At 43.4% G+C, this 23,500-nt stretch overlaps 1 protein-coding gene across 4 annotated transcripts in view; it reads left to right on the plus strand.

Annotated features, from left to right (window-relative positions):
• LARGE1 (LARGE xylosyl- and glucuronyltransferase 1) overlaps positions 1-23,500 on the plus strand; it is a 633,432-nt gene that overhangs the window by 546,379 nt on the left and 63,553 nt on the right. The window lies entirely within an intron of this gene.

Below are 23,500 nucleotides of genomic sequence, written 5' to 3' on the forward strand. Positions count from 1 at the left end.
CATGAAACATGCTACTTAAAATGGCATGCAATTTAAAATATTAATTATTTCTGGAATCTTCCATTTAATATTTTCAGGCAGCGGTTGACCGCTGGTAACTGAAGTGGAGAAAGCAAAACCGCAAGTAAGGAGGGGCTGTTGTACTCCCAAGGGAGGAACATAAAAAACAGCAAACAGGCGGTCCTTCATAAATGTGGAACCAGTTTCAAAAAAAAAACAAAAGATGGGAGAAAGCAGGGAAAAGAATGAAAATAGCAAAGATGCACTATGACCAGGACTCTGAGACCCAGATTGGCCTGGTGGGACACACGGAGTTCTTAGGTCATCCCTGAGGGCTCCACGGAAATGTCTAGGCACTGAGAGGACCTAGAGGTCTCCCCATCCCGCTCAGTCCCACTTAGGAGGTGAATCATCGCTTCATCCAGCATCTCCATGCTGTCTACACTACTGGCCCGCAAATCACTTAGTAGCCATCTTAGTTATCAGATTGACTCTCTGGGCATCCCAGTGTTTGTGTTCAAGTCGCCCTAATTTTACTTCGTCATGGCCCCAAAGTACAAAAGCAGTGACGCTGACATATTATGATTATTCAGTTTTATTATGTTATTGTTATTCATCTTTTGCTGTGCCTAATTATGAATTAAACTAATCATAAGTATGCATGTATAGGAAAAAACGTGGTATGGGGTTAGGGACTTGATATGGTTTGGCTGTCTCGCCACCCAAATCTCATCTTGACTTGTAGCTCCCATAAGCCCCAGGTGTTGTGGGAGGAACCCAGTGGGAGGTAATTGAATCATGGGGACGATTTTCCCCATACAGTTCTCATGGTAGTGAATAAGTCTCACGAGATCTGATGGTTTTATAAGGGGTTTCCTGTTTCACTTGGGTATCGTTCTTTCTCTTGCTTGTTGCCAATCTAAGCCATCACCTTCCACCATGATTGTGAGGCCTCCCCAGCCACATGAAACTGTGAGTTCTCCCTTAAACCTCTTTTTCTTTATATATTACCCAGTCTTGGGTATGTCTTTATCAGCAGTGTGAAAACGGAATTATACAGCACTATTGCATAGTTTCAGGCACCCGTTCTGGGTCTTGGAATGTGTGCAGATACTACTGTAGTCAGGGGGACCCCGCCTCTCCTGGTCTCCCTCAGCTCACACTCTGCTACTTCAAAGGAAAGTCAACCTGCACAGCCCACCTGTGGGAAATGCGGGGGCCCCATGCTGGGTCAGATGATTGAAAATGTCAGTTAAAGCAAGAATCATAAAAATATTTTAACCTTGATTTGCTTTCTTTTCATCCACAGGCCAGGTTTTTTGGTCTGCTAATTGAGTGCTGTATTAACTTGCATAAACCACCCTAATGAATCTTCTATGGTTATCAGTGTCCTTTCATTCAAAGTGAAACAAGAACTCAAGGACTCTTCCAAAACAATTGGAGGACAGTCCTGGGTTAGTTCTATTTTTCCCCCCTCTTTAGTCTCACCCACACCTAACGCAAAGGCAAATTTTTTAGGGACTTCTTTTCTTTTTTTTTTTTTTTTTTTTTTTTTTTTTTTTTTTTTTTTTGAGACGGAGTCTCACGCTGTTGCCCAGGCTGGAGTGCAGTGGCGCGATCTCGGCTCACTGCAAGCTCCGCCTCCTGGGTTCACGCCATTCTCCTGCCTCAGCCTCCTGAGTAGCTAGGACTACAGGCGCCCGCCACCGCGCCCGGCTAATTTTTTGTATTTTTAGTAGAGACGGGGTTTCACTGTGGTCTCGATCTCCTGACCTTGTGATCCGCCCGCCTCGGCCTCCCAAAGTGCTGGGATTACAGGCTTGAGCCACCGCGCCCGGCCTAGGGACTTCTTTTCATTGAGCTGTTGCAAAGCGTTTAGTTTGCCTTTCAGGGAAACAGCAATTCTTTACAGTTACATGCCATGAACTCAAATAATATCTAATTAGATTTCAAATTGCGTTAGAACTACAAGATATAAAAACACCTTCGGTAACAATCACAGCTCACTCTTGCTGAGCATAGAGCCCATTTGTAGGAACAGACATCCTCTGACATCCTGCTCGCGAGAGACTTACCAGCCTGGGGCATCTAGTCTGCCCTAGGTGTCCATGGAGAACTTTGTGCTAAGTCGAGGTTGGTTAAGAGAACTTTTGAGGGGAGAAGTGTTTTCACTGAAGAGGCAAAAGTGTATATCCTTTGGGAGCCAAGCAATCTTGTAAATTCTGATGACGGTTCTGCTTCTTACCAACTGAGGGATTTGAGTAAATCACTTAACCTCTCCCAGGTTCAGTTACATTATTGAGAAAATTGAAGCCATTATTCTTTGCCCCATTCTCAGCCATGCCCCTTGAGTGGTCCATAGAAATACACTTGACTTTACCTCATTCTTTTGTGTTTCAGAGACCTTCATTTTTATCTCTTTAGTCCTTACGCTTGATGACTCAGCCTTCCCTGGCTGAGTCTTAAATTAAGAAGAGAAGGGAAAGGCCCAAGGGAGCATCTTTTTATCACTTACCAGTAGCACAAACTCTTAGGAGACCAGACTGTGTAGTGTGCTGGTTTAGAGAAAGGAGCACGAGAGAGACTCTGTGAAACTTTGCTCTAGTTCTTGCGCCTTTGATGGACCATTAGGGAATGAAGCTCTGGTCAAAATCAGTTGTTAATGACCAGGAAAGGGCAAGCAGAGGGTCTACCAATGGGTCTCTCTAGGGGTTTCTAGAGTCCCAGAACTGAGTAAGCCATGGTTCCTGCTCTCAGGAAAGTCTCTAGTGAGACCTAACTGATGAGTAATGGAAAATTCCAGTAGAGGCATCTCCAGAAGCAGATGCCACCATGCTTCCTGTACAGCCTGCAGAACCGTGAGCCAATCAGACCTCTTTTCTTTATAAATTTCCAGCTCTGAGGGTTTTTGTTTTTGTTTTTGGAGACACAGCCTCACTCTGTTGCCTAGGCTGGAATGCAGTGGCATGGTCTTGGCTCACTACAACCTCCACCTCCCAAGTTCAAGCAATTCTCCTCCCTCAGCCTCCCAAGTAGCTGGGACTACAGGCACACGTCACCACGCCTGGCTAATTTTTGTATTTTTAATACAGTCGGAGTTCCACTGTGTTGGCCAGGCTGGTGTCAAACTCCTGACCTCACGGGATCTGCCCGCCTCAGCCTCCCAAAGTGCAGGGATTACAGATGTGATTTCTTTATAGCAATGTGAGAATGGACTAATACAGAACTCTAACTGGCAACCTTCATTCAACCCAAAACTCCGGACTTTGGTCCCATATATGGGCTCAGATGCTCCTTAGAGACAAGGAAGGAATCTCTGGGTTGGCCACTCCTAGATTCTCTAGCTCAGAGCACACGTTAAGATGAGTCTGCCATACAGGGTCATTCTAAGGGTATGCTTAAGTTGCTGTTCTCAGGCGTGTTTACCCTACAGAAGTAAGCTGTCACAGCTTCATTGTGGGCCTCAAAAGATGAAAAGGAGTTTTCCAGGATGATTGGGTGGGAATAGTGTTCCAGGCATGGCCTCACTTAATCTTCCCAAGTGTCACAAGGTAGATCTTGTTTTGTTTTGTAAGTCAGAAAATGAAGGATCACACAGGTGAAGTCACTTTTCTTGCCCAGTCACGCAGCTAAATATGACAGAGCTGAGGTTCCAACTCACATCTGTCTGATTCAAAAGTCCGCAGCATTTTCGTCTGATACAGCAATGAGTTTCTACCTGAAAATACTTTCCGGCCAGGCGCGGTGGCTCACGCCTGTAATCCCAGCACTTTAGGAGGCTGAGGCAGGCGGATCACAAGGTCAGGAGATCGAGACCATCCTGGTTAACACGGTGAAACCCCATCTCTACTAAAAATACAAAAAATTTCCTGGGTGTGGTGGCGGGCACCTGTAGTCCCAGCTACTTGGGAGGCTGAGGCAGGAGAATGGCGTGAATCCAGGAGGCGGAGCTTGCAGTGAGCCGAGATCACGCCACTGCACTCCAGCCTGGGTGACAGAGCAAGACTTGGTCTCAAAAAAAAAAAAAGAAAAGAAAAGAAAATGTTTTCCAATGAAAACATGATATATAACATGACTACATAGAACTATTGTGTGGGAACTGTATGCAGTCCTCTTGTGTAGGGCTATTCTGCGTGAACTCTGTTTGGATTAAGTAGATTTTCGAGGGTTAACTCCAGAACAGAGACCCTTAATAACACTGTATCCTTGAAAGGACATTTGAATTTATTTATTTATTTATTTGTTTATTTATTTTATTTTTTATTTTTATTTTATTTATTTATTTATTTATTTATTTTTTTTTTTTTGAGATGGAGTCTCACTCTGTCACCAGGCTGGAGTGCAGTGGTGCAATCTTGGCTCACTTCAAGCTCTGCCTCCCGGGTTCACGCCATTCTCCTACCTTAGCCTCCCGAGTAGCTGGGACTACAGGCACCTGCCACCACGCCCAGCTAATATATATATATATTTTTTTTTGGTAGAGACGGGGTTTCACCGTGTTAGCCAGGATGGTCTTGAACTCCTGACCTCATGATCCACCTGGCTCGGCCTCCCAAAGTGCTGGGATTACAGGCATGAGCCACCGCGCCCAGCCAGGACATTTGAATTTTAAACAACAGACTCAGAGGCTGAATTTTAGACCCCAGTCCATTTATAAATTGGGAATTGAGTACACCTAAAAGAAAAATCCTAAAGCAGAAGAGAAAAACCAAGAGAAAACATGCCAGCCATAGGAGGAAATGATGTATCTTCTTAGGGGCAGTTTGTAGCATTTGCATAAAAAGAGTAGCCCATAACTCAAGCACTGAAACATTTTATAATACTTAGAGTTGTGTCAGTTTCTACATCTTTGGGGGAAGATGAGGGGCTACCGTATATCAGCGTACTGAACATGTCACAGCTAAGCAGACTACGGTGAAAAATGAGGCAGGGAAAACACAGGGTAATAAGAATGATGAATTTTAAGGTTGATTTTGGAGGATTGGGATGGATCAAGGAAGAAAAAAAACAGTTGGTTTGGGGGAGAAGATCTAAAATCTCGAATTACTAGCTTCCAGTCAGACTTCTTTTTCAGTTCAGGCCAGTGCCAATTTCATTTCATTGCATGACCTACGTCCAAGGGCTGTCAGTGTTTTATGATCTCTGTGTACACTGCTGTGACCAGTAAACTCAAGGAGTCCTCAGGATGAAATATGAGGCAGCTGGCTCCTGTTTAAGTAGCCTGTCCTTTGGGACTCTTGCCCTGTGGCTTGTATGCAGGGATCTCTCATTCCCCCAGCAGACATGGCAGAGTACCCACTCTGGGCCAGGCTGTCACTGAGTTCTTTAGCTTACCCTAACCAAGTCTTTTCATCTGAAAAGCTAGGAACTTTTCCTCATGACTGTAAAGTCATCCTCATGACTTTATAGAAGAGATGGAAAGATTTAAAAGGGACAATACATAAAATAGTACAGGGCTTTGAGACATTCTAGTAAACCTATTATTCTTTTGTGTATATATGTTTTTTCTTTTTTGAGACGGTGTTTCACTCTTGTTGCCTGGGCTGGAGTGCAATGGTGCAATCTCAGCTCCCCTCAACCTCCGCCTCCCTGGTTGAAGCGATTCTCCTGCCTCAGCCTCCTGAGTAGCTGGGATTACAGACATGGGCCACCATACTCGGCTAATTTTGTATTTTTAGTAGAGATGGGGTTTCTCCATGTTGGTCCTGCTGGTTCTCGAACTCCCAATCTTAGGTGATCTACCTGTCTCAGCCTCCCAAAGTGCTGGAATTACAGGTATGAGCCACTGTGCCAGGCCTCTGTTTTGTATAAATTTAAGTGGTACAAGTGCAGTTTTGTTACATGGGTATATTACATAGTGATGAAGTCTGGGCTTTCAGGATAACCATCACCCAAAATAATGTACATTGTACCCATTAAGTAATTACTCATCCATCTCCCCTCTCCCACCCTTCAGAGTCTCCGATGTCTATTATTCCACACTCTTTGTCCATGTGCCCTCACTATTTAGCTCCCACTTAAAATGAGAACATGTGGTTATTTGGCTTTCTGTTGCTGATTATTTCACTTAAAATAAGGCCTCCAGTCCCATCCATGTTTTCATTCTTTTTCACGGCTGAGTAGTATTCATATATATATACCTACACCTCACATTTTCTTTCTCCATTAATCCATTGATAGACACTTAGGCTGACTCTGTGTCTTTGCTATTGTGAGTAGTGCTGCAGTAAACACACAAGTATAGCTCTCTTTTTGATACAATGATGTATTTTCCTTTGGGTAGATACTGAGTAGTAGGATTGTTAGATCGAATGGCAGCTCTATTTTTAGTTCTTTGAGAAATCTCCATGCTGTTTTCTATAGAGGTACTAATCTGCATTCCCACCAACAAAGTATAAGCATTCTCTGCAAGTAGTTTCCATTTGGCTGGTGGGCAGACACATAAAAAGGCACTCTTCCTACTCCTCTGTTCTGTCTTATTTCTTTTCTTTTCTCTTCTCTTCTCTGTCTTTCTTTTCTTTTTTTTTCTTTTTTTTTTTTTTTTTTTTTTTTTTTTTTTTTTTTTTGAGATGGAGTCTTGCTCTATTGCCCAGGCACAGTGCAATGGCATGATCCCTGCTCACTGCAACCTCTGCCTCCTGGGTTCAAGCAATTCTCCTGCCTCAGCCTCCCAAGTAGCTGGGATTACTGGCACACACCACCACGCCGGCTAATTTTTGTATTTTTAGTAGAGACGGGTCTCACCATGTTGGCCAGGCTGGTCTCAAACTCCTGACTTCAAGCGATCCACCCACCTCAGCCTCCCAAAGTACTGTAATTACAGGCATGAGCCACTGCGCCTGGCCAACTCTTTTATTTCAAAGATGGGAAATAGAGACACACAAAGGGGAAATGACTTGCCTAAGGCTAACACAGCTAGGATAAGTACCTGACCTTCACCTCAGGTGTCCTTGGATCATGCCAGAGAATGGCAGGCTACGCAGATGGGACCTTGAGTGACTTAAGCTTGAGTCTGTTGTGTTCCCTCAGCACTCATCCATTTTTTGCTCATGGTTAATTTTCAGAACTGAACTCTTGAGTTTTATTTATTTCAGTTGTCCTTCATTGGCTTTGTTACACATAGCTGATAAACTTCCAATGCAGTTATTGCTAGAAACAACAAGATTCCTAGAAGCAAAGTGATGTCTCTGGAAATTTTACCCTACGACAGCATTTTCCAGAGTATATGTTCAAATGGTTCTAAGAGCTGTTAATTGGACTCTTTAAAATGGGGGAACTGGAGAGGAGGATGGGGAGAGAGGAGTTCTATGTACTGCATACCAAATACTGTATTAGAAAGTCTTGCAGCCAGAAAATCTGATTGATTTTGTTGATCCCAGCATTTTCCACATCTATTTTATATCAACACACAGGAAAGACCCCTTTGATTATAGAATGCCTGGTTGGACAAGTTCCTTAGAAGCCCATTCTTCCTTACATAAATACTGGCTCTATTAAGAAGAACACAATTTTGAGCAAAGGAAGCACCATTGTAAAGCAGTATTTGACGACCATGGACATTGAGCCGCTAACTGAGAGCCTACCATATAGAAGGCTCAGGTGCATGATATTAACACCGGGCCTCAGAAAGCCAGCAGGCTAGGCAGAGAAAGGGTGGTCCAGGAGGAGTTAGAAGATCTACTTTCGAGATTCTGGAAAAGACCATAAAATGAATGGATCATGGGTTCATAGCTTGGCCGTGATCAGAGAAGAGTAACCAAAGTGAGCAAGAGACCAAGGTTTAATTTTCCAGTTATAATGAAGGGGGCAGGCAGGTAGCATATCCAGGTGTACATCTGAAGATCCAAACTACCCGTGAGGAAAGGGCTGCAAAATGCATTTCAGCCTCGCAAGCTACCCAGTACTGAGTGCCTGTTGTATGCAAGGGTTTGAAGACACTTAGTGAAGTTGAGGATATAGAGACAAGTTCATCATATTTCCTGCCCTGAAAGAGCCTCACAAACGGGGGAGACAGAAGTTTCAACTGCCAATTTCCACATAATGTGAACAATACTGTGCAATATTGCTTAGAGGTATCCAGGTCAGAAATGAAGGTGCTACATAAAAAGGGATAGTATGAATGAACACAGGGGCCTAAAAGATCATGGTGTCCAGAAATAACAAGGAAATAGGCAGAGAGTTCAGGCTGTGTACTAAGGAGCTTGGACTCTGTGGGTCACAGTACTAAAATATTTCTTATCTAACCTATTCCAGTGCAAACATATTTTTATCGTGGCACATGAATATACTATAAAACAGAAAAGTTTCGTTTTATTATATGTTTGAGTAATTTGAAGTCAATTTAGTAATAATAAACCCTTTTGCTCTTATGAAAAACATTATAAGTATTCATGTTTAAACATAGCAATATTATTGAATGTGCTTCATTATTTTTGAAATGTTGGTTTAGTACTTTATGTCACAGTGATTCGTAGTCTTACTTTTAAAGGCATGTTATACAAGTACTTGGATTTAATGGCTATGACTGCAAAAAAAAAGATGCCTCCTAAAATTCACAGATCCAAATAGAAATAAAGTACATCATTTGACTGTGCTTAATTCATTTTATACTCATTGTTTCAGTTTAATCTGAAAATCATACAAAAATATTTGTAGCAGTCAGCTATTATATTTAAGTCTCTCTTGATGACCATCATTTGCTTTTGATAATTTATTAAATATTCTTTAGCATTTTGATAACACATTCAAAACCCACTGTACAATAAGTCCTCACTTCAATGTCAACAGGTTCACAGGAACTGTGACTTTTAAGTGAAACAACACACTATGTGTCATAAGAACTTAACTCTTGTTTATATCAACTAAGAAGGTAAATTGATTTCTTTATAGGGTATATAATTTCACTTAAAGCTGCAGCCTCCAAGTATCTATCAACCTTAAGTGAAGACTGTAATGTTTTTTATTTGGAAGTTCATTTGGAAGGTTAAATCTATTTTGAAGTTTTCTAAGTATATAGAAATGAGGGCTTTGATAGGTAACGTCATTTTTTGGCCTCGCAATCCCATAATGAGGGAAACAATTTCAAACATTTATTTTCTAAAAGCTGTATCCTGTTTCAGAGTTTCCGTCTGAATGCACAATATTTACTTTCTCATTTGTCACCTTTCCACTGAAGGGTCAGATTTAAAGTAGGTGTGTTTTTTCAAAAGTGTGAGATAGAATACCACCAGCAACCATCCTTTCTTCACGTGTGCCATCTCTTACATGTCCTTTGCTTTGAGTTAGCCAGCAAAGCTGTGTGTTACACACATTTTCATTGCCCCCTCTCATGTCATTAGAAAGTACTGTAAAATTGTAATGCTATTTTTAGTCTTGCCTGTATAAAATTATCTAAATCAATGGCATCTAGCAGTGCTTGTGCCTGCTGGTTTCAAGTACTTTGTTGCAGGCTTGCTTAGCAATGATGGAGTCAAAGGAATTCATTGCAGGGTGCTGACTCTGTGACCTTACTCCAGAATCCTTTTGTTATTCCAGTTAAAGCACTCTACCTCTAATGATTCCACATACTCTCTTTTCATAAAATATTGTTATCATTAAAGTAGGAATTTACCACTCAGTATATAACTCTGCAGGACATTTTGCCTTTAGTACTCACAAAAAAGTCATTCTTTGTGTCTTTCATTATCTAAACAGAATCTATCAAATAGCGTAAGCCCACACACGGTACTCTGTACTTTGATATAATTCCATAGCAAATCTCCCATGTAATTCAGTCTAATACTAGTTGCTTCAGTCCTTCAGCGTAGTTTTCTCTGACTCTTCCTGCAATATTTGCTGACAAAGGAACTTACTTCATTTTCTTACCATATTATCTTTGTGTATTTTTACAGCCGTTTTTGCCAAGGCAAAAAAAAAAAAAAAAAAAAAGAAAGAAAAGCAAGTATTCTCCTTACTGGACTTCATTATCCTTTATTCTGATGAAAGAAATCTCTAAAGAGACTTCTAACCTCTTTTCACGGAGTTCAGTGAAACATTGTCAAGCCTAAGACCGACTATCGCAAGACTTTAAACATCATCCAGAAATTACAGAGAGTTCGTCTGCATATTCTGAATGCTTTTGTTTTTAAATGTCTTGCAAATCACGCATCTTTATACTAACATTAAGTAATATCTCAAGGCGTAATACACAGTTTGAAGTTCTCCCTGAATGATAGTGGTTGTAAGTTCATATTTCAAATAGTCTTGAGAATTTAAATTTTTTGCCAATTTCTTGTCAGATCCAATTAGGGAGTCATTTCTCTACTTTGTAATGGAGCTAAGGAAGAGCTGGTACTGGGAACAGAAGTGTCAGCTCAGCTGTTTTCTTACTACTCACATCAACTGGTCTTACTGCTATTCTCCGTCTGTAGCTCCTTTGTAGAACTCCCTTTTTTAATTATAAGCTTTTATTTGGAAGGATGTTAGACTTAAAAGTTTAAAAGGTAGCATAAAGAGTTTGTATATATCTGTCATCCAGTTTCACTTTCCCCTCACATGAACATCTTTTTTTTTTTTTTTTTTTTGGTGGAGGGGCGGTGTGGAGTCTCACTATGTCGCCCAGGCTGGAGTGCAGTGGTACGATCTCAGCTCACTGCAACCTCCGCCTCCCAGGTTCAAGCAATTCTGTCCCTGCCTCAGTCTCCCAAGTAGCTGGGATTACAGGTGCCCACTACCACGCCTGGCTAATTTTTGTATTTTCTTTTAGTAGAGACGGGGTTTCGCTATGTTGGCCAGGCTGGTCTTGAATTCCTGACCTCAGGTGATCTGCCCGCCTCCACCTTCCAGAGTGCCAGGATTACAGGCATGAGCCATGAGCCACCGTGCCTGGCCAGCATCTTCTAACAGTGGTACCTTCATCGAAACTGACAAACCAACATCAATATATTGCTTTTCAAGTAAACTTCAAGCTTTCCTTGCATTTCACTCAATTTTTCCATTTAAGCTTTATTTCCTTAGTCTCCTTGGGTGTGTCATAATTTCAGAGTCTTTCCTGGTTTTTCTGACTGACCTCAATAGTTTTGAGGAGTTCTGGTCAGGTAGTTTCTAAAATGTCCCTTAAGTAGGTTTGTCTAGTATACTTTCTCACGATTAGACTGAGGTGATAGGTTTTTGGAAAGAATATCACGGATGTGAAGTGCCCTCCTCCTCACAATGTATCAGGAGGTACACGATGCCCACACACAGCATTACTAGGGATGTTAGCCCTTCTTATGTAGTAAAGGCAATGTTGGCTAGGTTTCTCCACTATAAAGGTACTAATTTTCTCCTGGGCACGGGGGCTCATGCCTGTAATCCCAGCACTTTGGGAGGCCAAAGCGGGCAGATCATGAATGCACGAGATCCAGACCATCCTGGCCAACATGGTGAAACCCCGTCTCTACTAAAAATACAAAAATTAGCTGGGTGTGGTGGTGCGTGCGTGTAGTGCCAGGTACTCGGGAGGCTGAGGCAGGAGAATCGCTTGAACCCTGGAGGCAACGGTTACAGTGAGCCGAGATCACGCCATTGCACACCAGCCTGGGTTACTCCGTCTCAATAAATAAATAAGGAAATAAATGTTTCTAATTTTCCCTTTCATACTCTATTTTTGGGAGGTGAGTCATTACATCTACCCTGCGCTGGAAATGGAGGGATTAAGATGCATCTCCTCAAAAAGGGGGTAGTAGTATCTACATATATTATTAGAATTTCTCTGAAATTGAAGATTGGTCACTTTTTCTCCATTTATATTTATTTTAAAAATCGTTTATATCTATATACACTCATTTATTTTATACTTTGGGTTATAATGCAGGACTCTTCTTTAAGCCATTCATTTTGTGAGGGCTATTTTAATTAAATATTAGTAATTATAATGCTAATGAAATACACTAAAAATAAGTAATAGTACGGTTGGTTGGTAGAAGACTTTGCCAGAACACCTCAATATTTGAGAGCGCAGTGCCACCGTACCATGCCTTCTGCATTGATGCAGCTAGATATGGGTGCTCACATGACTTAGCCTCTCCCTCTCCCTCTCTGCCTTTGCTTTTCTCTGTTATGGCAGAGTGGCTTCCTGAGGCCTCCAGCCAGTAGTTAGAGCTTAGTCATTGATCAGATATTCATTGCACACTTGCTATGAGCTTAGTCATTCAACAGATATTAATTGCACACTTGCTATGACCTAGACACTGGTTACACAACAGTGAACAAGGCAGTCCAGGCCTTTGCTGTCCTTGAACTTACATTCTAGTGCGGAATACAGCTATCACACAAGAAAACAAACGATCAATTGTCATTTCAGGCAAAATGTGCAATGAAAACATAAAAAATGCAAAGGCTAATGGAAGAGTCACTAGTACTCATGAACCCAGATTGAAGAGAGAGGCCTTTTTCTCTCAGTGTCTCCTCAAAAGGACTCTGTTGACCCTTCATGGGACAGGTGTCCATGCAAGAACCCATCTCTGTGTTCTTAGGAATGGTCAGAGTCCATGTCCGTGCTTCTGGCAGGTCAGGCACGACTGACAACCCCATTAGAATCATGGGAAGAAGGCCTGGTCTACTTCTGCAAAGGACGGTGATGCAGGGTAGACAAAAGAGCGATAGTGGGCCCCATGGAAGGTGCCTGCTGGGAACCAGGAAGCTCAGCTGCCTCTCCCAGGGTTTCCAAGCAGTGAATCCTATGGTGCTCACCCCCAAGGGCATTACTGAAATTCAGCCAAGTTGGCAACATCCCATGAGACTCAAGCCAGCTGCTCCTCAACCCACCTTGGCCAATTTCCTCAGCTAAGGATCCCATGCCAGCCTTTAGAATTGGTATCTGCTTCCTTCTAGCCTGCCTGTCCTCCCGTCACACCCCCGAGGAGGACACTGTGGGGAGGCTAAAATGTGAATACAGTCTTAGTAATTAATTCCATAGAGACAGGAAGAATACGGGCTGGTTATCACTCCTGGTCTTGTGTGGGTTGTCTGCAGGGAAGTCGCATAAAGGCAGCAGTCATTGAGGACACTTAACGCTGTTTGCATCTTTCTTCATGTCCTGCTATGAAGGCAGCATCAGGAATTCTTTGCATGTAACAGAATCCAGTTCAAATTGGTTTTTACCCCCATTTTATAGCATAAAGGAACCCAACACATTGAACGTGATGAACATTAGAGAAAATACAGCTGAATCGTCTCCTGGATTCATGACCTTCCCAGCCCTGAATATTGTGAAGAGTCTCCGTTTTCCTATTGTCCTTTTATCCCCTCCTTAGCCTCTACCTCCTTGGGCAGGGAAAAATAAGAAATGCTACAGAGGACAGAACAAGAAATGATAGGATATAACACAAGGCCTGGGATTCATGCATTGGCCTAAGTGTCTACATTTTCCACATGAGAAGACTAAGTCATGAATGAGTTGGATCTCTTTTCTTCCCCTTTCCTGGATAATGATGTATTTTTTGTCTAGGAAGAAATTTTTCTTTTCTTTTTTGGCTGAGACTACTAAAAACCAAAAGGCAACAGGAATCTGTGTGACAGGAGCCAAAGAGTTATGAGTGCCAGGACCCCAGACTGCACTGTGGCTAACTTTTGTGGTGAAAGAGATGTCTTGGTATAAAGGGCATCGTTTTTATTTAATTTTTATGTAATAGCAGTACCTGATAATTGTCAGGAATTGGAAAGGAAAAGGAAGAGGGATGGAAAGGAAGCTTCAGCAGCTCATGGGGAAGCTGAGGTACAATCCACGGGAAGTCAACAAACATTGGCCAAGCCTCCTTTTACCTGCAAAGTTGGATAGAACACAGCTCTTGCATTCAAGGATCCAACAATCTGGGATGTTGGACAGTGTCACTTTAGCTAATGCTGAGCCTTCCTCAAAGAGAGCATCATGTGGGAATGGAGTATGTATATTCCACAGACTCGATTCATATCACAAGCACTGAGCACAGATCTGCTGCAGGCTCCATGGTGGACACCTACATTAAATTCTCCAGAGAAACAGAACCAATAGGAAATAGAATGTGTATCTATCTGAAGATACTAATTATGAGAATTGACTCATAGATTATGGAGGCAGAGAAGGCCCACTATCTGCTGTCTACAAGCTGGATTCCCAAGAAAGCCAGTGACATATTTCAATCTGAGTCTGAAGGCCTGAGAACCAAGGAAGCTGATGGTTAAGTCCCTGTATTCATCCATCTTCATACTTCTATGAAGAAATACCTGAGGCTGGGTAATTCATAAAGAAAAAGAAGTTTAATGGACTGACAGTTGCACCAAGCTGGGGAGGCCTCACAATCATGGCAGAAGGCAAAGGAGGAGCAAAGGCATGTCTTACATGGCGGCAGGCAAGAGGGCATGTGCAGGGGAACTGCTCTTTATTAAATCATCAGGGCTTGTGAGACTTATTCACAATCATGAGAACAGTCCAGGAAAAACCCACCCCGATGATTAAATTACCTCCCACCAGGCCCCTCCCACAACACCTGGAGATTATGGGAGCTACAATTCAAGATGAGATTTGGATGGGGACACAGCCAAACCGTATCGGTCCCAGTCTGAAAGGAGGAGAAGACTGATGTCCCAGCTCAAATAGTGAGCCAAAAAAAAAAAAAAAAGGCAACTTTCTCCTTCCTCAGCTTTTTGTCCTATTCAGGGCCTCAGTGGATTGACGATGGCTTCCCATACTGGGAAGAGCCATTTGCTTTGTTGAGTCTGCTAATTCAAATGCTAATCTCATCTGTAAACACCCTCACAGACACACCTAGAAATAATTGTTTCACCAAATATCGGGGCATACCATGATCCAGTCAAGTTGATACATAAAATTACCTACTACAATGCCATTACAGCTTTTGTTTCATTGATCCTATGCAGCAGGTATTATTATTTTCTTTTAAGAGGTTGGAAAATAGAGGTTCAAATATAGTAGGTAGTTTGGAGTGACAGAAAAGGCAATGGTAAAATTTGAACCTAAGTCTTACCAGATCAATGCCTTGCCCTTGCCCAATAGCACTCTTGATCTGTGCCTAGTACTTTTGTGTGTGTGTTTGTGTGTGTGTGTGTGTGTGTGTGTGTGTGTGTGTGTGGCAGAGTTTCGCTCTGTGGCCCAGGCTGGGGTGCAGTGGTGCAATCTTGGCTCACCACAGCCTCCGCCTCCCATCTGCCCAGTACTTTAAACCCAACTTAAAGTGCCTGTGTTTCAGAATAGTCCCCTTTTCAGGTCTCTCCTTGAAGTCTAGCCAGGAGGACCTGCCCTTGGCCTGGTTCATCTCTGGGCTGTGTTGTCTGTACCTTCCCTATCCTTGCCCCTCAGGTTGTGTGACAATCTGCAGTCCCTTATTTAAAATCTTGTTTCTTACTCCTCCTTCCCCCATACAGGTTCTGTTTTCATCCAGCCTTCTTCATTGGTAAGGTGACTCTTTCATGAAGTCTAAACCAGATGTCTTTTATAACTGAATGAACACATGCAATATACCTTTATCTCCATCATTGCATCAGTCCTGATACTGACCACAACTTTGCAAAGTAGTTGTGGTTATGCTCCTTCTACAGATGAGGGGCTGTCTCTGTGATATTAGGCAACTAGGTGCGAGTTACATAGCAACTAAGTGCAGATCAGAGCTGGAGCTGGGTCTGGCTTGTAGGTTTGTCTGCTCCTCCTTTTCTCTCATGTGTCGTAATCCCAAAGATGACAAGGAGAAGGACTTGTGAAAATAGTGCCCTTCTCTTTGAAAATCCAAACAAGGGGATAACAGCGGGAGCTTAAACTCCTTCAAGAAAAAATGACAAGCTGTTTGTCCCTTAGACAAAGAAAAGGAGAATATGTTTCTCCATTCCAAAGCCCACATTAGTAGAGCTTTTATAATTGATTTACCATATACAGACAGAATGTGAGGATTATTGAGAATGTCATCATCATGATTTCCATTCTTGAACCAAAGGGCAGCTACTGAATACTAACTACGTGCCAGGCACTGTGGCACTCCAAAAGAATAATAAGTCAAGTTCCCTGCCAGCCTGAAAATTCACATCCCAGTGCTGCCAGGTGCAGGCATGTAAATAAATAATTACAAGAAGCATACAAAGATTTCTCTAATAGAGCTAACTGCAAGAGCCTGTAGAGCACTGAAGAAGGACCTAGCAACTGCCTAGGGTGTTGTATTAGGAATACTTACAATGTGAATCAGAAAACCCAATTTGCAGTGACTTAAAATAAAGTAGGGGGTTTGTCTTACCTAAGAACTCCAGAGTAGGCAAACACAGACATTGGCTCATAGGAGAGCAATGTGTTGACCTGTCATGGTCACAGGATGGCTGTCATGGTTCTAGTCATCACATCTGTTTACGATAGAAAGGTGAGTGAAGTGAGAAGAGGACACTAGCCATATGTGAATGTTTTTATTAGGAAATCGGTGCTTCCCTATGTAACTTTTTAGGCGTTCCTAGGTCACGTGGCCACCCTTGGCTGCAAGGTAGTCTGGGAAATCAGAGACTTGGATCATGATTGGCTTAAATCTTGGGTCATGATCCATTCACAGGGGCGGGGGACATTACCCCTACAAACAAAATTAGTGTTCTGTTAGGAAGAATGGAGTGGAGGGGGAGACATGAAAGGAGGCAGCCTTCTACCGTGAATGTTCAGGGAAAGCTTTGCAGAAGATGTGCATTTGAGCTCAGCCATGAAGGATGAGCTGGCATTGGTATGAAAAGAAGGTAGGAGGCCAGGCGCGGTGGCTCACGCCTGTAATCCCAGCACTTTGGGAGGCCAAGGTGGGCGGATCACCTGAGGTCAGGAGTTTGAGACCAGACTGGCCAACATGGCGAAACCCCGTCTCTACTAAAAATACAAAAATTAGCCAGGTGTGGTGGTGCATGCCTGTAGTCCCAGCTACTTGGGAAGCTGAGGCGGGAGAATCGCTTAAACCTGAGAGGTAGAGGTTGCAGTGAGCTGAGATTGCATCATTGCACTCCAGCCTGGGCAACAAGAGCGAGACTCTGTCTCAGAAAGAAGAAAAGAAAAGAAGGTAGGGCATTGTAGAGAGAAAGTAAGGCCATTCTAGCAAGGGGGAGAGCATATGGAAAGACCCAGCATCATGAGAAACACGTTTAAGAAATACCAGGAATGCTTTTAGCCTAGATATAGAGCTGGAATCCTAAGTGGAAGGCAGTTTGCGTCAGGCTAGGTGTTATTCTGTGGATCGTAGAAGGTCGATGAGAGTGTTGAGATGGAGACCCATTTTCCAATGCCTCTTATCCCAGTAACTTGGAAGAGATAAGATCTATGTTCTTACTCACCTGGGCATTTGCACACAGGCTCTGATTTCTTCGCTCTTTTGTGCCATTAATGACTTTTATGAACCCTCTGGGGTCTGAGTGCATCAGAAGTGTTGGCTGAACTCTTTCCATAGCCTTGTCCTTGTACTGAGGTCTTGTTTCTGCCTTTGAACTGCTTTTTCCTGTGCCTTTGATGGGTGATAGAGTTTCTCATGTCTCCTTTAATCACATTGACTTCTGCTGCCTTCCCAGATGATGTTTAAGTTTCCTGGACAGTAATCAATTTCTGTCAATTTTCTCTGGCTCAGTAGAGGCTGACTCCAAGTCTGCACATATACTCAGCCTTTATAGGCATTTCAGATCCAATCAGATCACATCCATGGGGCCTCTGATGCTTGGCAGCTCCTGTAGCCCACCTGATATGCAACCTCCATGCCCCGCTCTCTCTACTTCCTGCCAGACTGGAGGCTCCACCTGTGTATCTGGGAAATCCTGAATCACCCTGCAGCCTTAGTATCCTAGGGGTGGGTATTAGAAGGGGAGAGTAGGTTTCATTTCTGATCCTGTCATCTTTTGTCAGTCTCATGTTCATTTCTGTAAACAGAGTTATTTAATGTGATGACAGATATGGGGGAAATAAGGGATGCAGATTTCTAATTTTTCTATCTGCTTGGGTTCCAATCCTGACTCTCCTACTTTCTAGCTATGTAACTTCAGGCAATGTGCTAAACTTTTCTCACCTGACAGGTAACATAGTGAGAGCTTCACTTGTCTCATGGAGTTGTGTAAAGAGTAAACGAGCTATTAGAAGTAAAGTTTTCAGAGCAGTGCCTGGCATACAGTAAGTGTTGGGTATATATTAGCTGCTAATAATTATTATTATTACTACAGTGATAACATGCCTCAGAAAGTGGAACAAGGTATCGTAGATTTTTATCACAATCCTTGTAGATCCACATGCACTTATCAGCTCCTCACAAAAATCTATTTTGGGTGCATTCTCCAGTGTCACTCTGTCCCAGATGTGAAAGCCCGTCAATAAATGTCTACACCACCAGCTTTTGCTGCCCCCAAACCAGCAGTGATGGCTGATTCTTTCCCTCAGGGGACCAGGACAAGACATTTCTTAGTAGTCACCAGCTTGCTGCCCCCAAGCCAGCAATGATGGGTGATTCTTTCCCTCAAGGGACCAGGACATGACATTTCTTAGTAGTCAAACAAGCAGTGATAAAAAATATATATATATATCAGCAACACAGATCCTAAGTCAGATTTCCAGAGTGAGAAATGTGGTTTAGTGGACAGAGCAGTGGCCCGGTAGACAGAAGCTGGACTCTACCTCTGCCTCTGCTGTGTGACTCTGGGTAAGTCACTTTCCCACACTGGGCCTTGGTTTCTTTCCGCTTAATGTGACCCTACCCAGGAAGAATCACCAACTGCCTCTTTAAATGCACGTTATCATACTTGTAGTTTAAAAATGGACAGTTTTATGATACCTTCCTCTCTAAGTTGTAAGTTTCAGGAAGAGAGTTAGGGTCTCTTGTGTGTATCTCTGCATTCACAGCCCCTAGATCAGTGTCTGGCACAAAATCAGTGCTCATCTTACTCTCTGTTGAATGAATACATGAGATATAAAAGAAAGAAAATCATTTCTGAGTGTGATGGTTGATACTGAGTGTCAACTTGATGGGATTGAAGGATACAGAGTATTGATCCCAGGTGTGTCTGTGAGGGTGTTGCCAAAGAGATTAACATTTGAGTCACTGGGCTGGGGAAGGCAGACCCACCCTTAATCTGGTGGGCACCATCTAATCAACTGCCAGCAAATATAAAGCAGGCAGACAAACGTGAAAAGGAGAGACTGGCCTAGCCTCCCAGCCTAGATCTTTCTCCCATGCTGGGTGCTTCCTGCCCTCAAACATCAGACTCCAAGTTCTTCAGTTCTGGGACTTGGACTGGCTCTCCTTGCTCCTCAGCTTACAGACAGCCTATTGTGGGACCTTGTGATCGTGTAAGTTAAGACTTAATAAGCTCCTTTATATATCTATCGTATTAGTTCTGTCCCTCTAGAGAACCCTGACTAATATCCTGAGCAAGACAGATCTGATTTTGTATTAAGCTTGAGCACGTACGCACTTAGTGACCCTGGGCTAGTCTGAGGTTCAGACTCATCGTCTGTAAAAATGGAGATAATAATAGAAACCACCGTATCAGGTTGTTTTGATTGAATGTGATCTCGTGATCACATTCATAAATTTTGAGGAGGAGTGGGAGACAGTCCGTTACATCTAATAAGCTATTCGACCCCCACAGGAGAAAGTAAGGGCAGTAGGGGGCTATTGAGGGAAAGGTGAGAGCTATTTTGTTTCCTCTCTAATCCCATGATCACATTCAATGTAGAGAAGTAAATAATAGGTATTGTATATTTAATATTCATATATATGTATATGGATACACACATACATTAAAAACCCTGGCCTGGCCAGATGCAGTGGCTCAAAGTGCTGTAATCCCAGCAGTTTGGGAGGCTGAGGCAGGAAGATCACTTTGGTTTAGGAGTTTGAGACCAGCCTGGGCAACATAGTGAGACCTCATCTCTACAAAAAATAAACAAAACTAGCTGGGCGTGGTGGTGTATGCCTGTAGTCCCAGCCACTCAGGAGCCTGAAGAGGAAGGATCACTTGAGTCTGGGAGATTGAGGCTGCCGTGAGCCCAGATTGCACCACTGTACTCCAGCCTGGGTGATAGAGGAAGACCCTGTCTCCAAAACAACAAACAAACAAAAAACACCAGCTTAATGTCTAGCATATAATGGGTATTAGATACATGATAGGTATTTAGGTTGGTGCAAAAGTAATTGCAGTTTTTGCTATTTTTCATGGCAAAAACCACAAGTACTTTTTGCACCAAACTAAGTATTATTTATTTAGATCCTAGCACAAGGTAATGGAGTATTCTATGTCCTGATGATTAAAAAACTCAGGAGCAAAATGTAAATCTGAATATACCTTAATAGACTTTTGAATGGGCTTGGCGGTCAGAGGAAGCTGGATTGCAAAGCAATCAGCTTTAGAACCCCCTGTGCTTGCCCATGACCTCACCATCCACTCCCCAATGTTCCTTCTTATATAACACCAGCACTTGCCTGTAGTAAATACACAAACCCAGATCTAGTTTGTGAATACACAAACTAGACAGTTGCAGAGCAGGATGAGGCTTGATAAGCTAACAGATGGCTTGGGGTGTGTTGTGGGGCACCAGGAGACCTGGGTCCTAGTTCCAACCCTGACTTGGCACAGACTCACCATGTGATGTGGAGCGGACTCATTTCTCTGTAAATTTCACTCTCCTCATCTGTAAAATGCTCAGCCCTTTAGGACTAGATATGATAGTAGTTAAGAGCCTCAGGTTTAGGCTTTAGAGCTGGCTTCCAGTCTCAGCTCTGCAACTTACCAGCTGTGAGATACAGGCAAGTCACATACCATCTCCATAAAGTGGACAGTGGGATTCAAATGGGCTTGTTTGGAGGATTTAATGAGACCATGTCTCTTAAGTACCTGGCAGATTTGTGCACAATACATTAAGCTTTGTTTCTTTGTGGGCCCATAGGCCAGCCCTTCTTTTCACTTAGTTTAAGTTTCTCCCTGTTGAGGAAGCTTACATTTCCTCAGTCAGATCCACATCCATCAACTTTCCTGCTGGCTCAGCACTTGGCAAGCACCGGAATCATTCTCAGAGAAGACACGATACCCACTGGGTATGAGTGACACCAGCCCATGTGCAATTATTTTAAGGCATGGCCCAGGATCTTCTTATGCCCAGATCGAATGTGTTCTCAGGGGAGAGTCTTCCCTCTCCTACCCTTCAAAAGGCACAAGAAGAAAACCACATATTGCACACTCATCCGTCCCTGAAATGTAAACCTCATCAAATAGTTTCATCCCTGCCAGCCCTCTGTACCCTCCTGAATGCTGAGTGCTTGCTTCCTGACTGATGCTGGCAGGAAGGAGAAAGGAGGGCAGAGCTCCTCCTTCCCTGCCCCATCTTTGAGAGGGAAGGAAACCCACACTTATGGAGCCACTCTGACATGCAAGCATGGAGCTAGGCATTTATTTAACCCTCTTACCTACTTTGTCAGGCTTGCTGATCCCTTCCTTGCACTTGAGGAAACAGGTTCCAAGAAGAGAAACCAGTTGTTCAAAGACACACACAGCTAAGTAAAGAGCATAGCTGGGATTCAGACCTCGGCTGGTCTGAGGTCCATAGTTCTAACTCTGGCTACTATATCATTCATTGTTAGTTATGGGAGGTCATGGGGATGTGGTTTGGACCAAATAGGTTTCCCATCCTTCATTATGCCATGAGAGAGAAAATTGGTCTTCTAGAGCAGTATTTATCCAGCCAGCTTCCATGGGTATTGCTAATGCACATTCCCAAAACAGGGCAGAGGGAGCTGGGTCTTCCAGTCCTCCCTTCAGATGGCAGGCTCTGGACCCTGCTGCAGACTCTCATAGATGGAACCCAAGCAAAGGAGGGAAGCAGGAAGTGACTGAGCTGTGGACACCCAGTTCCTTCCTTCAGTGTCTTAGTCCAGTCTGGCTGCTTGATGTTTATTTCTCAGTTCTGGAGGCTGGGAAGTCCAAGGTTAGGGCGCTGGCAGATCAGATTCGGTGTCTGGTGAGGGCATGCTTTCCAGTTCATAGTTGGCACCTTTCCCATCTGTCTTCACATGGTGGAAGCAAGCAAGGGAGCACTTTGAGGTCTCTTTTCTAAGGGCACTAATTCACTCATGAGGGTTCTTCCCTCGTGAGCTAATGACTTCTCGAAGATCCCACCTCCTAATGTCATCACCTTGGCGATTAGACTTTCAGCATGTGAATTTTGTGGGGGAGTGGAAGACAGTCCCTTACATTTGATATACTGTTCAACTCCCGCAGGAGGAGAGAGTAAGGACAGTAGGGGGCCATTGAGGGAAAGGCTATTTTGTGTCCTCTATAATCAGACAAAGCATGAAACAGAACGTTTTAAAAGCTTCACTTCTGTCCTCCACAGTGTAGAGGAAAGAACGTGGGCTTGGAAATCAGACATGCTTACGTTTGAAGCCTAGCTCCCATGTTTACCAGCCAGGTGGCCATAGGCAAGTCACTTCTTCACTGTTTCTTCCTCTTTACGATTGCATGCCTTGCTAGGGTCATTGTGAGGACCAAAAGAAGCCAGTGAATGTAAAACTGCTAGTGAAGTGTTCAACCCATGGGTAAGCCCCCCAGGAGAAGGCTCCCAGCCAAGGGCATGAAAAGTGGCCACTCAGTACAGGCTTCCCTTTCCCGTGACAGGTGTCCCATGGAGGGTTCTCTGTGGACTGTGCTCAGGTATTCACGCCATCGCACTGGGCTCAGCCTTGCCTTGGTGTCTGCCAAGGAGCATTGAGAATATGATCGTATGTGACCAGGGCCACCTCACAGTGCAGCCCCCTTGAGGTCTTTCCCTGGCTTAGCTGTTTTTGATGGTGTGCGATTTCCCTCATCTGGACTCGGCCTGTCCCCTTGGATGCTCTGCCTCCACCCATCATTCAGGGTTCAGCTCATGTGGCTCAGCTGTGAGAGACCATCTCATTGGCCTAGTCATCAGTCTCCTCGGTCCCTGTGTGCCGATCTCAGACACAGTGCAAGCCCAGTGAGTAGTTAAGCAGGTGGACTCTGGAATCAGGCTACAGAGGTTCCAAACCTACTTTTCTGTGACCACAGGCAAATTACAGAGTCTTTCTGCCTCTTCCCCATCCAATCGTGCTGCCCCATAGGCCTGTTATAAGTATTAAATAAACTAATACAAATTATGTCTTACTAATCATGGTTATTCTATAGTAATAATGAATCCTTTTTAATACTAGCAATGAATGCCACCAGATATTAATAATAAATTAAGGTGCTTTCTTAGAAGAAATTTTAGTACTATTTAAATATTCTAGGCCAGGCATAGTGGCTCACACCTGTAATCCCAGAACTTTGGGAGGCCAAGGTGGGAGGATCACTTGAGCCCAGGAGTTTGAGACCAGCCTGGGCAACATGGCCCAGTCATGCCCCCTCTGGGCAGCACCTACAGGCAGCAGGTGGCTAAGCAGAAATAGGGTGTGCAGAGTCACATCCTAAGCATCACATCTTAGGGCTGAGAGATGACAATGTAATAACTGGCACAGATTATTTCCATTTCACGGATGAGGAAACT

This window comes from Macaca thibetana, chromosome 10 (genome assembly GCF_024542745.1).
Source record: "Macaca thibetana thibetana isolate TM-01 chromosome 10, ASM2454274v1, whole genome shotgun sequence".
Lineage (NCBI taxonomy): Eukaryota > Metazoa > Chordata > Mammalia > Primates > Cercopithecidae > Macaca > Macaca thibetana.